The sequence below is a fragment of the Bufo gargarizans genome, chromosome 6 (genome assembly GCF_014858855.1).
Source record: "Bufo gargarizans isolate SCDJY-AF-19 chromosome 6, ASM1485885v1, whole genome shotgun sequence".
Classification (NCBI taxonomy): Eukaryota; Metazoa; Chordata; class Amphibia; order Anura; family Bufonidae; genus Bufo; species Bufo gargarizans.
In genome coordinates this window covers 104,020,458-104,036,086 of record NC_058085.1, presented here as the reverse complement: position 1 = coordinate 104,036,086, position 15,629 = coordinate 104,020,458, and positions in this window count along the sequence as shown.

Below are 15,629 nucleotides of genomic sequence, written 5' to 3'. Positions count from 1 at the left end.
TTTAATCACGTTCTAATACAGTTTAACATTTATCATAGATTATACGTTACCCCTATTTGGTTAAACAAGTGTGGAATAAGAGATACCTCCAAGTGTCCCCGATGTGATACTGTCGGAGCGGATTATCTGCATATGATCTGGGCATGCCCAGAACTCGGGGTATACTGGAGCGGTATTAATAATTTCCTCACTCACAAATTAAAAATACGAATTCCTCTTGAGCCACAATTGTTTTTACTGAACGATCTTTCGACATTAAGTAGCCATAAACCCCAAAAGATCCTACTAGGTAGAACATTACTATTGGCCAGGCTCCTGATTAGTCGGAGCTGGTTTGCACGTCATGCCCCAGAGGTAAACAATTGGATAAACCTGGTTAATAAGGTGAAATACTACGAACGGATTCTTTATAAGCAGAGAGGTGGATTAGAGAAATGGGTTAAGATATGGGATGGCTGGTAGTTCTTATAGGACCGTATCTGGATATTAATAATTTTATTTATTTTTTTATTCTCTTCTCTCTTCCCTTCTCCTTATTTCTTCTCGAGGGGGGGTTGAGGGGAGGCAGGGGTGGACACATTGCAGGGTGGGGGGGATAATGGGGTTAAGCGGGAAAAATGTTGGAATTTTATTTTTATTTATAATAAGTTTGAATTGTACTTCGTGTATTTGTTTTTTTTAATAGTAATAAAGATGTTAAATTGAAAAAAAAGAAAAAAAAGAAAAGTGTTCCGTTGATCTGTGCAGACCATGAAGTGGCTCTTATTATTAGGATTCGTGGCTGGTGCAAAAACTGCAGGATTTTTTCTGATAGATATGATTGATAGATATTGCAGATGATCTAAATTTGCTTACTGAAATTTATCTTTCCTTGAGTCCGAAGGCAGCACAACACAAAGGGTTAATGTCTTGCTCCTCCCGTCTAGGACAGAAGATAAATAATTAGTAAATCAGACTTATTAACCCCACTATAAAGGAGTGCACATCCACTAGGTAGATGTGTTTTTTCCAAGCAATGTTTTCTTTCAGGGAGGGTTACATGTGCTGCCTTTGGACTCAAGGAAAGATAAATTTCGGTAAGCAAATTTAAACTTTTCTTCACGTCCTTCAGGCAGCACAACACAAATGGATTTGAAAAACAGTATTAAACAAAGGGGGGGGGGGGGGTCAAAATCGCAGCCTTAATGAGCACTTGTCTGTCAAAGGCTGAATCGCAGGCACCAGACACATCCAACTTATATTGTTCTGTAAAAATGCATGGAGAAGACCATGTAGCAGCCCTGCATACTTGATCCAATCACTCCCCCCCCCCCCCCCTTTTCTCTGCCCAAGCGACTAAGTGGACCGAGTTGAGTGTGCTGTGACTCCACCTGGTAACTGGAGTACTTAAAGGGAACCTGTCACCGGGATTTTGGGTATAGAGCTGAGGACATGGGCTGCTAGATGGCCGCTAGCACATCTGGAATATCCAGTCCCCATAGCTCTATGTGCTTTTATTGTGTATAAAAACCGATTTGATACATATGCAAATTAACCTAAGATGAGTCAGAGCTTGAAAATATGACTCTTCTCTGGTCACACAAGTAAGATATGACTCTTTTATGTAAATTTGCATATGTATCAAGTCTTGTTTTTTTACACAATAAAAGCACACAGAGCTATGGGGACTGGGTATGGCGGATGTGTAGAAGCAGACTTTAATAGTATTCTTAATCCAAGCAGTGTGGGCTTGCTGGCTTTTATACCTCTCTATAAATAGCTGGTCAGCCGACCTGTAGGACCCTGGTTCTCCAATGACCAGTGGATGAAGCTGATTGAGGATTCTGATAGATGAAGTTCTTAACTTACATTCATGTCAGTTGAGAGCTTTGGTAGGATATAGGGCATCAACCTTAAAAATCAAGTCTTCTTGATGTACTTTCAGATATGTCCCTTTACATATTAGAGCTTGCAAAGTCTGACACCTTCTTGGCTGATGCAATTGCCAACCGAAATAAAACCTACAAAACAGTGTCGTACATAGAGACGTAAGGGCCCCAATAGCATGGATCAAACCAGGCCCCTCACACAGGACAAAAGAGTTTCTGCCTAAACCCTTTCCAATGACCCTTGGGCCATTTTTCCACTGCCTCATTTGCTAAAAGTTATTCCTTTAGAGTTTAGAGGATAGAGTTCTGACCAAGTTTTCACCCCCAGTAGAAGAGGAGATAATCCCAAGTAAGACTGAGCCACTTCTTGCCCTGGGCCACATAGCAGTCACATGGTCTGCCACTATGGTAGTTACGCCCCTGTTTCCAAGTTACAAACCTTAGTGGTGCTTCTGTAAGAGGCTCAAATAGAGATTCAACCAGGGTCTTGAGGAGAACAGCCCAATCCCAGGCTGGAATAGGAGGCTTAACCGATTAATTTAAATTGAATAAAAAGAACGTAAAAAATGCATGAATGCATGAAGGCTCCATCTTTGCAAGCAGTGGCAGCCGTGAAATGCACTCTGACAGTGTTAGGTTTTAACCCAAACTGGAAACCGTTCTGTGAAAAAAATGTAAGACTTTAAACAGATCAGGGACGGGTCATGCAAAGTTTCCACCACATCTTACAACCCCTTCTTCAGTCCTGAACAGTCAGATTTCAGGCTGTAAGCTGAAACATCTCCGGTGTGGATGCTGTAGGCCTGCTTGAACCAGAAGATTCGGCTGGACTCTATCTTCAATAATTTCTTCTGGAAAATTGTAGCCAGTGAGGGATCATGCCCTCCTGGCCAGATGAGCACTATGGCTGACTCTCGTCTCATTTTCCTAAGCACTCAGGATATGAGGGGGGAAAAAAGGGAGGGAAATTTGGATGAAAAATTCCTTCCCAACTGAAAGACAGGCCATCTATTCTTTCTGGTGGATCCGCTGGATTCAGGGAGCAGAACTTCTTGAGCTGTGTATTGGAGCCTGTCCCCATTGCATCTAAAATGGGGGTACACCATATGCACACAATCTATTAAAAATACAGTCGCTGAGACTTAAACTGTGACCTACTCAGTGGCGTGCCCGGGGGGGAACAGTCCGCCCCGGGTGCCGGCTCTGACGGGGGAATATGGTGGGATACTGTGTGGGGGCAAATTTTTTTATTTTATTTTATGTGCCAACTTTGGGGGACATGAGGGGGGTGCACACAGGAGGACGAGGGGGGGGGGGATATGGTGGGATACTGTGTGGCACAGTGGGGGGCAAATTATTATGGGAGGGATTACTATGTGGGGGGGAAATTACTATATGGGCAATGTGGGGGACACTACTGTATGGGGGGCAGCGTGGGGGACACTACTGTGTGGGGGGCAGCGTGGGGGACACTACTGTGTGGGGGTAATACTGTGTGGGGGACACTACTGTATGGGGACAGTGTGAGCCAATCAGATTCCACCTTTCATATTTGACAGGTCTTTTGGAAATCCAGTTCTACTTTACACCAGTTTGATAAATGGCCCCAATTATATCTATTAGGGTCACTATTTTTCAGCAGTATAGTACCTGGGACATTGGGGGGGCACAACGGGCACAGGTATTGGGGGTGGCAGCAGGATGACACTGTGGGGACACCAGGATGGGGGGGGGGGGGGTTGATGGACAAATTGAGAAATCTAACGTGTCTGTGTTACAAACTCTGTAGAGACGAGATGCGGCTGAAAGAATTTCTCATGGCGGTCTAACGGAGGAGAAGAGGAAAGAGAAGGTCTACATGACAAGAGATGTCCCTGGATGTAAGAGGTATGTGGTCAAGTATTGGGGGGGGTGCCAGAGAAATGACCCTCCTCGGGTGCCAAACACCCTGGGCACGCCACTGGACCTACTTAACAGATCCACCTGAACATTCAGAGTACCCTGAATGTGGATGGCCATCTATGGTTTGACATTCCACTGCCCAAGTCATAATTTGACTGTATTGACTGTTCCATGGGTCAGAGCGAGTCCAGTGCCAATTGTTGATATAGCACATGGTGGAGATATTATCATGTTTGCTCCACCACTGACTAATTCTTGAGCCTGCCCTAAATGAAGAGCTAGATATATTGCTCCCAGATCTCTGATATTTGATCACAGATACATCTCTTGAGTAGACAAACTACCCTGAACTCAAAGAATGTGGAAGTGTACTTTCTCAGACAAAGCCATGAAGACAGGTCTTCCCGAGTTTTCTAGCTTAATTGCACAAGACGAACCAGACTTGATAAATATTGGTTTCTTCCTGAAACAATGTTGATTTGCAATGTGCACTAATGCCCATGTTATGGCTTCCATCAAAGAGGTAAGGAAGTATATATTTGTAGACAGCACGTCTGCCTGGCCTGATCTCATAATGATCTTGACTAGCGACAGGAGTGGCGGTTGCATGGAATGGGTGGGTGGGGGGCGCTTGCACATAAGTTGCTGGGGGGAGCCCTGTTCGAATATTTGCTGTGGAGCCCAGTTATTTTTAGTTACTCCACTGGGTCCTGACTGGCACATGGTGATGGGGCCTTAGATCTCACATCCACCCTGATTTCTGGATCCACTCCTGTGAGCTTAAGCAACCAGTTTTTGGAGTCTAACTGGAATCTAAGGACTGAGTTAGCGCCACAACTAACTTAGTAAAAACACCAGGCGATGATGAGAAACCAAAGGTCAGTGAATTGAAGATGAGTGATGGCCACAAAATCGTCCTGCGGGCGAATATTGATAACAAAACAAAAATTCACATCATTAATTTCTTCCCAGAAGGTATTTGTTTAGATCACTGTTAGATCTAGCCTCCATCTTACCTGTGGCTTTGGTACTGCATACACTCTTAAAAAGACCCCATAAATTTCCTGGGAAAGAGGTCAAGATTTTCCTGTGAAGTCCTGAAACAACCACCATATGATGCTTTGTAAAGGGTTGACTTATTTGCCTTGGGGGGCAATTTCTTTAACCTGAAGGAGTAGCCTGGGTAGAAGATTCCTTTACAGGTGTCTGACGTAATCTTTGCACAATGTGAGAAAAGGTTTTGTAATTTTACTCCCACCGGAAGCCTGGTGTCCTAAATTTGATGTTTTCCTGTTCCAAATTTCTAGTTTCTAGTGCTTGGAGAGCCTAAACACCTAGAAATTACTCTTTCTACTCTATCTGACCCTTCTGAACCCCTCTTAGGTGATCTTTGGAATAAAAATGACAAGAATGAAACTAGACCTAGAGGTATATTGTGAAAAGGAGACCCCTCTGTAACAACGATTGATTCTAAATAGAATTAATATGTTGAGGAACAAAATGGAGCTAACAGAATGTCCCTATGCAGAGCGTGTCTATGGCACATTCAGGGCCCATTCACACAAAAGTATTTTTTCTTTCCGTCAAGTCCCGCAATTTGCAGACCTCATGCGAACCCATTACTACAATGGGACTGAGAGACGCAGACAGCACACAGTCCACACATCCATTCCTCGGCCCCGAAAAGAGATAAAAAATGTCCCACCCATGTTCGTATTGTGGACAAGAATGTTGGGATCCCGGAATTTAATATGGAGGGATCCTCATGGGATTTTGATCATCCCATGTCATTATGTGAGGGTTTTGGTGGGAATTTTCCCGCCAAAATTGGTGGTCAGGGTGGCTAAATTTAGCCATTGTTGCTGGGTGAAGGTCAAGGGTCTGTGATTGGTTAGTTAGGGCACCTATGAAGGGTAGTTGCTGGGTAGATTAATTGTTGATGCCCAGCAACAGTTAGGGCATTGGGTGCTGAATTGTGGGGAGGGGGATTGTTTGTATATATATTGCGGTGGCTGACGGTGATTTAGCTGTCAGCCAAGTCGCAAGTGTGGAGCTGCACTCTGCCCGTCTCGACTGCTTCCTGCGTTCCGGCCGGTCTTACCTGATGGAGGATTTCATCGCTGCCCTGCGGAGCCGTGCTAAGGAAGAAGGCGCGTCTGCGTGGTTTGAGGCCTGCCTGTCGGATCTGTCGCCCTCCATACCGGTGTTGCCAGGAGCTGTCGGCGCCTCTTTCTGTAATGGGACGGAGCCTGCGAGCCCTGCTGCTGCCTTGCCTGCGCTGCACTCTTCTTGAGCATGAGAGGAGGCAGCGCACCCATTTCTCACCTTCCCCTTCTAGGTCCTCTGCAGAGCGGTGGCGTCCAGAGAAGCGGCAGGCACCGGAGTCCAGACCCTGAAGTAGCGGCGCGGGTGTGATGTCACTTCCGGTGGTACGGCAGCTTTCTGTGTCCCCCGGGAACTTGGATGCTGCTAATGGTTCCGGAGGTCCTTTGATTCCTGTGTGCCCTCTGGAGGACCGTCAAGGAAATTCTTCTTCTTGTCGCCGCAGAAGTGGGAAGAGGTCCAGGACTCGCGGACAGCAAGGGCAGCGTCCAGCTCTGCGGCTCCACTCTGGTGTCGAGCTGCGGGCGGACGCGTGCCAGGAGGATACCTCTTTGCCACCGGAAGTGTCAGCGCTTTTTCCTCCTCGCAGGACTGAGGCATCGTCTGATGGTGAGTGCCTTAGTGGCTTGGCACCGGTCCTTACATCTTTGTCCTCTGTCCTCTCTTCTCTACGAGCTATGATTCCTCCTGTCCCTCCATCTGCTGTGCCGTCTGCCTTGGCAGATGATGTCACGTCTGCGTGGCGGTCGGTTGGGCAGAGGGAAGAGCAGAATTCAGATAGTGAAGGTTCCCTCCATCTTCCGTTATTTTGTAAGCGGAAGGGGGGGGGTGGAGACTTGTTACAAGGAGGCTCTCTCTTGCGAGATGTCCCCCTTAGGTTTTCATTTGTCGTATCTGTTAAAGAAAAGATTTGGCGTAATGAATTTGTTGATATTTTATCTCTTTTGTCTGCGTCTAAGGACTTTGTAAATAAATTAGATAAGTGTGAAGAGAAAAATGAGGAGGATCGACAACGTCCGATTCCTCGGACGTTCAATAATTGGTTGCAGGCGTATTGTATTTTTTGTTTCAGTTTCAGGGTTTGTTTTATTTTGATAGATGTTTACCTATGGGTTGTTCTGTGTCGTGTTTTCATTTTGAAGCTTTTTCCTCTTTTATTGAATGGGTTGTCTCTGTCAGGTGCATAAAAGGTGCAGTGACACATTATCTAGATGATTTTTTGTTTATAGGTCCGGTTGACTCCCCAGTTTCTTCTGAGTTGTTAGATTCATTTTTCCAGGTTTGTTTTGAGTTTGGTGTTCCTTTGTCTGTTGAAAAAACTGTTTATCCTGTTACTTGTTTGGAGTATTTAGGTATTACTATTGATTCAGTAAAGGGTGAGTTCGTCTTCCTCAGGAAAAGGTCACTAGAATTTGTTCATTGATTTCAAATCTGTTAGGTAGGAAGAAAGCTTTGGTTAAGGAAATTCAGTCGTTATTGGGTCTTTTAGCTTTCGCGTCTAGAGTCATGCCAATGGGTCGGGTTTTTTGTAAACGGTTAGCGGCTATAATTACAGGCATTCGTAATCCGGTCTTTCATGTTCGGTTGTGTAAGGATAGTAAGGATGATTTGGTGATTTGGTTGGAATTTTTCAAGAATTATAATGGTCGTTCTTTTTGGCAGAATCAGTTTGTATTTGCCCCCTCTTTGGAGTTCACTGATGCAGCGGGTGCTTTTGGGTTTGGGGCTTATTGGAGTGGGCATTGGTGCGTGGCTAGTTGGCACTCATCTTGGGTGGTTAATGGTGTGACAAAAAATATTGTGGTTTTGGAATTGTTCTCTGTTATAGTGGCTCTGGTCTTATGAGGTAGGTTTTTTGGTAATAAGAGGATTTTTCTGCACACGGACAATAAAGGTGTATTATTTGCGGTTAATTGCTTATCCTCGAAATGTCCATTGGTGGTAAAGCTATTACGCCATTTAGTTTTGCTTTGTTTAGAATTGAACATTTAGATAAAGGCGCGCCATATTCCACGCATAGATAATTCAATTGCTGATGCTCTTTCTCGCTTTCAGTTTCAGAGATTTTGCTCGTTGGCAGCTGGAGCCGATTTAGAAGGGGAAGTGTGCCCTCCACATCTGTGGAATCTGATTTGGTCTTCTGTATGTCGTATCTTCAATCGTCTGTAGCCCCATCAACGTGGTCAGATTATGTCCATTCGTGGAGTCGTTGGTGTCAATTTGTGGAAGGTAGAGGTGGGTCCCCTTTTGTGAGTAATGAGGTTTCAGCATTAGCATTTTGTCTGTCTCTCTTTAAGGTTAGACTAGCTCATGCAACTGTTGTTCGGATTTTGTCAGGTGTGTCCTTTTTTCTCAGGGTTTTGGGTGTTCCTTCTTTTCTGGAATATTTCATGGTGAAGCAGATGTTAAACTGTTCTGTAACTGTTCTCCTGACAGCAGATGTCCTATCTCCCGATTTATTGGCTGCTTTGTGTGAAGCTACAGCTGTGGTTTGCATAAGTGATTATGAGGCTTTGCTTTTCTCTACTGTCTTTTTGTGCATGTTTTTTGGGGCTTTTAGGATTAGTGAGCTGTTGCCAAAGAACGGCAGGTCTGGCCTAGGGTTATTGCTAGCAAATGTGCACGTTCATGCTAATTATGTTCTGTTCTTCCTTCCTAATGCTAAGACGGATCAGGCTGGAAAAGGTTCTTGGATTCGGGTGGGCAGAGTCAGGTCAGGTGATCTCTGCCCGGTGAGTATGTTATCGCGTTTCTGGAGGTACAGACCAGTCGGTGGTTCTTAGTTTTTTATTCAGGACCTTTCTCCGCTAACCCAGTATCAGTTTCATAGGGTGCTGTGTAAATGTCTTGGTGAGTTGGGTTTGGAGGGTTTTCGGTTTACTTCACATTCCTTTAGGATCGGGGATGCAACTACAGCAGCTCAATTCAGTTTGGGTGCATCATTGATGAAAAGGATTGGTAGATGGTCTCCCAATCGCTTTAAGCTGTATGGTTGTCCGTTTCCTGATGCCCTTTAATACTGTTTGTTTTCTCAAGTTTCCAAGGAATCACCGTATGGATCGTCGGCCATTCTTTCGTTCATTGGGCCCAGAGAAGAGCATCAGGAAGATCGTACGGTGATAACCTTTCATGGTGTACAGATGATGTCAGAGTCCATTGGAATGGCGTCAGAGGGCTGCGTTGGGAGGGTGTTACTGATGTCATTTTGGAAATGTGTTCGCTGTATCCAGACCCTGATATTATTATTCTTCATGCTGGCAGCAATGATGTGGGTAGGTTGAGTACCATGGAATTAGCCTTCAGCATGAAGCACACTTTGGTTCGGATGCAGCAATTGTTTCTAGTTTCACGATTTGTCTTTTCAGAAATGGTTCTGCGTTTATTGTGGCTGTCTTGTGCGAATCTTAAATATCTAGATAAAATTAGGATTCGCATAAACAGAGTAATGGCGAAATTTATGCCCTTAGTTTGGGGGTTCTCATATCGACATGTGGACTTGGAGGGAGGTTTGCCCAGACTGTATTTCTCTGATGGTATTCACCTGTCGGCCATTGGACTTGATATTTTTAATTTGGGCTTTCAGGCTATGATTGAAGCAGCTATGGGTGGGGTGGGGCCCCCTGTTCAGTCGGCATGGTCCGGTGGGGTAAATTCGCTCACTGAAATGGTGAACGGACGAGTTTTATTCTGGTATTTAGGCCGAGCTTATGGCTGGTCTAATCTGTGGTATTAAAGGGGTTGTCCGGGTTCAGAGCTGAACCCGGACATACCCTTATTTTCACCCCGGCAGTCCCCCTGAGCTTAGCATCGGAGCATCTCATGCTCCGATGCGCTCCCGTGCCCTGCGCTAAACCGCGCAGGGCACGGCTCTTTTGTTTTCAATAACACACTGCCGGGCGGTAACTTCCGCACGGCAGTGTGTTCGGTGACGTCACCGGCTCTGAGGGGTGGGCTTTAGCTCTGCCCTAGCCGTTTTACTGGTTAGGGCAGAGCTAAATCCCGCCCATCAGTGCCGGTGACGTCACCGGGATTCCTGTCAGCCCCATGGAGAGCCCCGGTACGTCACCGGAACTCCTAAAAATGCCTTTTCCCTGCGCGATTTAGCGCAGGGCAAAGGAGAGCATCGGAGCATGAACTGCTCCAATGCTCCTGTCAGGGGGGCTGCCTGGGTGAAAATGGAGGGATGTCCGGGTTCAGCTCTGAACCCGGACAACCCCTTTAAGCTATATGGTCCGAGCTTATGGCTCGGCCATTATGTGGTTATTAAGTTATATTGGTACATGGTTTTAATGTTTATTTGGTTTTAAGCTGTTCTTTAATAAAGCTGGTCGTGGCCAAAATCTTCCACCATATGAAGTGTCCACGTGTCTTATTTATGTCTTTGATTTGGGCTATTAGTGAAGAAGGGATTTGCTGAATGCAGAGTGGTATATGATCTTTAATCCCATGGTCCTTACCATAATATGGCAGGATGTTCTGAACTGCAAATGCAGAATGCACACGGCGGCATCCGTGTCCTATGGATCTGCAACTTGTGGTCCGCAAAATCGGATGTGGTTTTGTGAATGGACCCCCAATCTTAGTGACTAAGCGAGACTTCATGGGGAAGCTATCCCTATGTCACTAGGAAACTGAAGCCAAAGACGGTTTGCTCTCTGCCATAGAAAAATAAATTCCTATGTTTCAGCAGGAAACAATCTTTCTGACTAGAAGTTCCCAGACGGAATAATCGACTGCCAGAAAAAAAAGTCTTCCCAACCAGGCTGGCCCCCGGGATATTACCTCAGGGGGGTTTCCCTGCTGAGCTGAGACTGTAGGATCTGCAACACCCTGCTGTAAACAAGCTTCAACATAATGGCTGGGACCACACTCCTGCCATACATCCCTTAAATATAGGATCATGAGGAAATACCCTAGAGTTTGATTAATTTATTTTTTCATCCATTTCGGGCTTATCCCCTCAAGGTGCAACCATTTCAAGGTGAGCTAGCACAGCTTTTAATAATGAAGGTATGCCATCATGAAACAGATCTTCAGAATCCTCCTGATCACAGAGACAGAGACCACATCCAGATGAGATGAGGCAGGAGATAAGGCAAAAGGAGTTGTAGATAAGCAAGGTCTTATAGATATATGAGCAGAAAGGACCTGAGTGAAAGCTTCTGACCGCTGAGCAGTAAACCATTCCACAACCTCTGCACTGGAGACCTTCAGCTGGTAGGCAATGGTGCAGACATCTCCTACATTGTCCACAGTTGGTGCAGACATCTCCTACATTGTCCACAGTTGGTGCAGACATCTCCTACATTGTCCACAGTTGGTGAAGACATCTCCTACAATGTCCACAGTTGGTGCACATACTAACATTAGCTTTATGGATTCTCTGCAGAGTTCTGTAATTGTAACATATTAGTTCGCTCACACATACATACAAACACGCTACATATGAGCCATTCCAGGACACAGGATCCGCTGCTGCAGTAAGATCTCACACCTGTGCAGAGCCACAGATAGCTGAGCTAAAAACAACTGATAACACAAGGCACAGAGTTAAACTATTGAAATACATTGAAAGGGTTAACCTCTTGTGCCATTTTTTACTAAACATGTTACCCATCAAGTTTAGCTCGGCTGCACCTGTATACTTCTCCATAATGGCTCCTGAGATGGAGACACTGCCTGCAGGCCTGAAGGTAATACCTGTGCTTATAACACCCAAACCAGCCCCTCTCACAGGGACATACCCTGAAACATAGGGCTCTTCACACTTCATTGGTGTCCCCTTCCCGTATTGCGGACCGCATTTGCGGATTCGCAATACACAGGCACCGTTCCGTTGTCATTCCTCATCACGGATGCGGACCCATACACTACTCACAAAAAGTTAGCGATATTCGGCTTTCAGGTGAAACTTATGGAAAATGTGAAAATATGTCTGCGGAGGTATGGCATCCCACTCTTCTTGAAGGGTGGCCCTCAGGTCATTAAGGTTCTGGGGTACAGAGTTACGAGCCTCTACACGGCAACTCAGCTGATCCCATAGGTTTTCAATAGGATTCAGGTCTGGAGAAAGTGCAGGCCACTCCATTTGATGTACCCCAGTCTCCAGCAGCTGTTCTCTAATAATGCGACCTCGATGAGCTGGCACATTTTCGTCTATGAAGATGAAATTAAAGGGACACTGACAGTCCGAATTAGCATATTTAGGTATATATATGTCAGTACAGGTCTTATAAAGTCTATTAAAATCATCTAAGTAGCCCCCCTGTCCACCTTATAAATACCGAAATATAAAGTTTTATAACCTGCTTGTCCGGTCACCAATCTGCCCAAGGGGCGGCGTTTCATCTCAAAATGCGCCCAGCCAGCCGCTCCCAACTGCCGTTCTGAAGCCCCGCCCAGCTCATCAATATTCACTTCGCTGGGCGGCGGCTACAACTCTCCCGACTCAAGTGCCCGGCGCATGCGCATAAAGCAGAGGCTGCAGCGCTCTGTACGCAGGCGCGATGTGACCCCGGCCGGGCGCATGCGCTGAAGATTGGACGGAGGACGTGCCCAGAGGATTGAATGGACCATGTGCAGGATCTTGAGTCGGGAGAGTTGTAGCCGCCGCCCAGCGAAGTGAATATTGATGAGCAGTTGGGAGCGGCTGGCTGGGCGCATTTTGAGATGAAAAGCCGCCCCTTGGGCAGATTGGTGACCGGACAAGCAGGTTATAAAACTTTATATTTCGGTATTTATAAGGTGGACAGGGGGGATACTTAGATGATTTTAATAGACTTTATAAGACCTGTACTGACATATATGTACCTAAATATGCTAATTGGGCCTGTCAGTGTCCCTTTAAACCTGTGTTGTTCATGCAGAGGCACAATGACTGGATTATTGATGTTATTCAAGTAGTATGGGCTTGTCACTGTACCAAATGGTCTGACACGACACTTGGGTGCCTCTCACCTCCCTTAAATGTGCCTGGAGTTGTGTTGGATTTAATCATCCAGTTCCACAGGGCATTGTTCACAATGAAGCAGTCATCAGTCTGTGACTTCTTCCCGTCTCTGTAAGTCTGTTGCAACCTGCTGATGACACTTTGACCCTCTAAGCTCAGTGGCCACATTCTGCTTAAAGCGTCGCAATGCAAGGTACTGTCACGGACCTACCGAGACATATGGACGTCCCCGCGACAGTGAGTGGCAGGAGATCTTTGAAACTGGCAACACGTGATTTGGTTTGACATGTTTACCTTGTGGATCGAGGCATCTGTGTTGTTTCTGGTACTGGCCACACCCTTAACCTCCAGGTGTTGCTATTGTGGTCATTTAACTTTCCCTATTTATAGTTGTCTCTCCCACTATGCTGTGCGGTTTATAGCTTTATTTGGACCTGTGGATAGCTGGTGTTTGGATCTTAGCTTAGTTCCTGGTGTTGCCATAGCTTCTTAAGTTAAGTGTTACCTTTCCCTTTGTATTTTGGCTTTTCTGTGTGTTGCATTCCTTAGTTGTTTTGTATTAGGCCTTAGGGAGACTCCCGTTTATCCTTCCTGTCATTAGTACCAGGGTCCTTTAGGGTTAGATAGGACTTTTGGTATTCCTGTGTATGAACACAGCTACCTCTGGGGTCTGTTCATACTGGTAGTCAGTCAGGGCTTTGATTAGGGTTTTCACTAGGCGCTGTCCCTCTTCCTTCCCTAGTTCTCAGGCCTTATTTCCTTTTCCCTTTCCTTCCTATGTTCGGTGTGGGGGTTTCCCTCCCACACTAGAGCGTGACAGGTACTGTTGATCAATTGTTAGGTGTCTTGGTCTCATGATGTCAAAATGTGAACAGCATGATGAGGAGGACTGTTTAAATACCAATTCTAATTGAAGCAGGAAATTGTTTGGGCGATTCATGGATCAAACACTTGTTGTGAATTTTGCTGTTAAGCTCCTTGTTACAGAACAGCAAGTTGTGCAAAAAGTACAGAAACATTGAACTTTTGCATTCAAAAGTTTAGAGTAGGTCACATTACGTTCACCTGTAAAGGTCAGAGTTTTTAGGTTCATCCTGAAATTTCATCCACAAGCCAAATATCCCTAACATTTTGTGAGTAGTGTATGAGGCCAGCTAACATAGTTGGTGGATTAAAATAAGATCTATGTACATAAAGACTAAGAGCATGTTCACACTTGTCACGTATTTCACCTTTTGCAGGAATGCACCAATAATTCCAGATTATTATTTTTTTGTGGCGTAGTACTTGTCCATGGAATCTATGAGCTCTCTTACCAACTATAATCTTCTCTTATATACTGCCACCTGGTGGTTAAAGCTACATACAGTACATGCTTCTGATTGCCTACTGCTTATTTCTTCATAAACCTTTTGGGAAAATTAAATCTGTAACGAGCAATAGTGGCTTGATCAGCTGCTATGTCTGGATTGGAGATGGCTGGTGTTCTGTCTTCCTCATTCCCTTCTGGGTCATTCACGTTTAGGGTGGCCAGACATCCGGCATTGCTCCCAATTTTTGAAAATTGCAAAGAGGGACAATGTGTGCGGCGCGCATCACGGCAGTTTTTTTTCATACAAGGCCACGCCTCTAACTCCGCCCAAAGCATAATTACTGGAGCCCCTGCGGTAATTTTTTTCTTGCGATTCAATGTCCATATAAATATTAGCACATAAATCATCAGATTATATATATTTTAAGTTCCAAATTGCACCAAATAATAAAGTTGTGGTCTACTATACAGGTAGAAACCATACAGACACTTTAGTAGGGAGAAATTTAGTAAATTTATTAATGCACATTTATGCATTAATTCCCAAGGGTCAAAAAGAGGGACATTTAAGGATCAAAGAGGAACTTGGGTCAAAAAGAGGGACACTTGGGAGGTATGCGTCCGGTTTTAGGCCGGACAGTTCGGTTTCCTGGATCTCTGTTCTCTGTCTGGCACAGGGATGCCCTCCTTTTCAGTACCTCATGCTCAGACAGCATGCTACAACTTGCCGCCAACGGGACGTGGCTTGCTGGAATCGACGTGGCTTAGCGGAGCCAGGATCACGGCCTGGAATGTCCGGGTTTATGGGGTAAAGCTAATGGCCATCCTACTCACGCTGCATCCTTCCTCCATTTTGCTTAGACTCCCTCTTTGTTTGTCCCTCCGCCTAGGTTCACTTGCATTTGGGAGGCGCTGACTGATCTTCCTCCTGGTGGCAGGGCAGAGCAGACATTTGGCGGCATAATGCAAAGTCTATGGTGGCGCAGCAAACAATTATTTTCCCGCTTTTTGGAAGGGACGGCACCTTAGTTTTCCTGCCGTTAGCGGAGCATTCACCACAGTAATTGCAGGCTGGTCAGCAGCAACTTGCACAGAACGATAGTCCATTCACTGACAAGCAAGCAATGATACCACAAATATTTTTTTAAAGCAGGACCAATGTCCCTTATGATTACCAATCAGGAATGCAACAGACTGTTCTGCTGATGTATCCACATTCAGCGCTCTGTAAACTCAAAAACTTCCATGTACATCAGTATCTCCATCAATGGTTCCTTTTATTCAATCAATCCAAAAATGTACAAAAAATTCAACATTTCAGGCACATGAAAATCTTTCTCAAGCATCAAATCAAGCAAACAATGGTAGTGACACACAAAGTCCCACATTTTCAATGACGGTTGCTTCACACATGTATTAGAGCTTTTTCAGATGTCCACCATACAGTTTTTGTCCACCATAAAGATGGCAATAGCTCACAGCAAGCAGTTTTCTA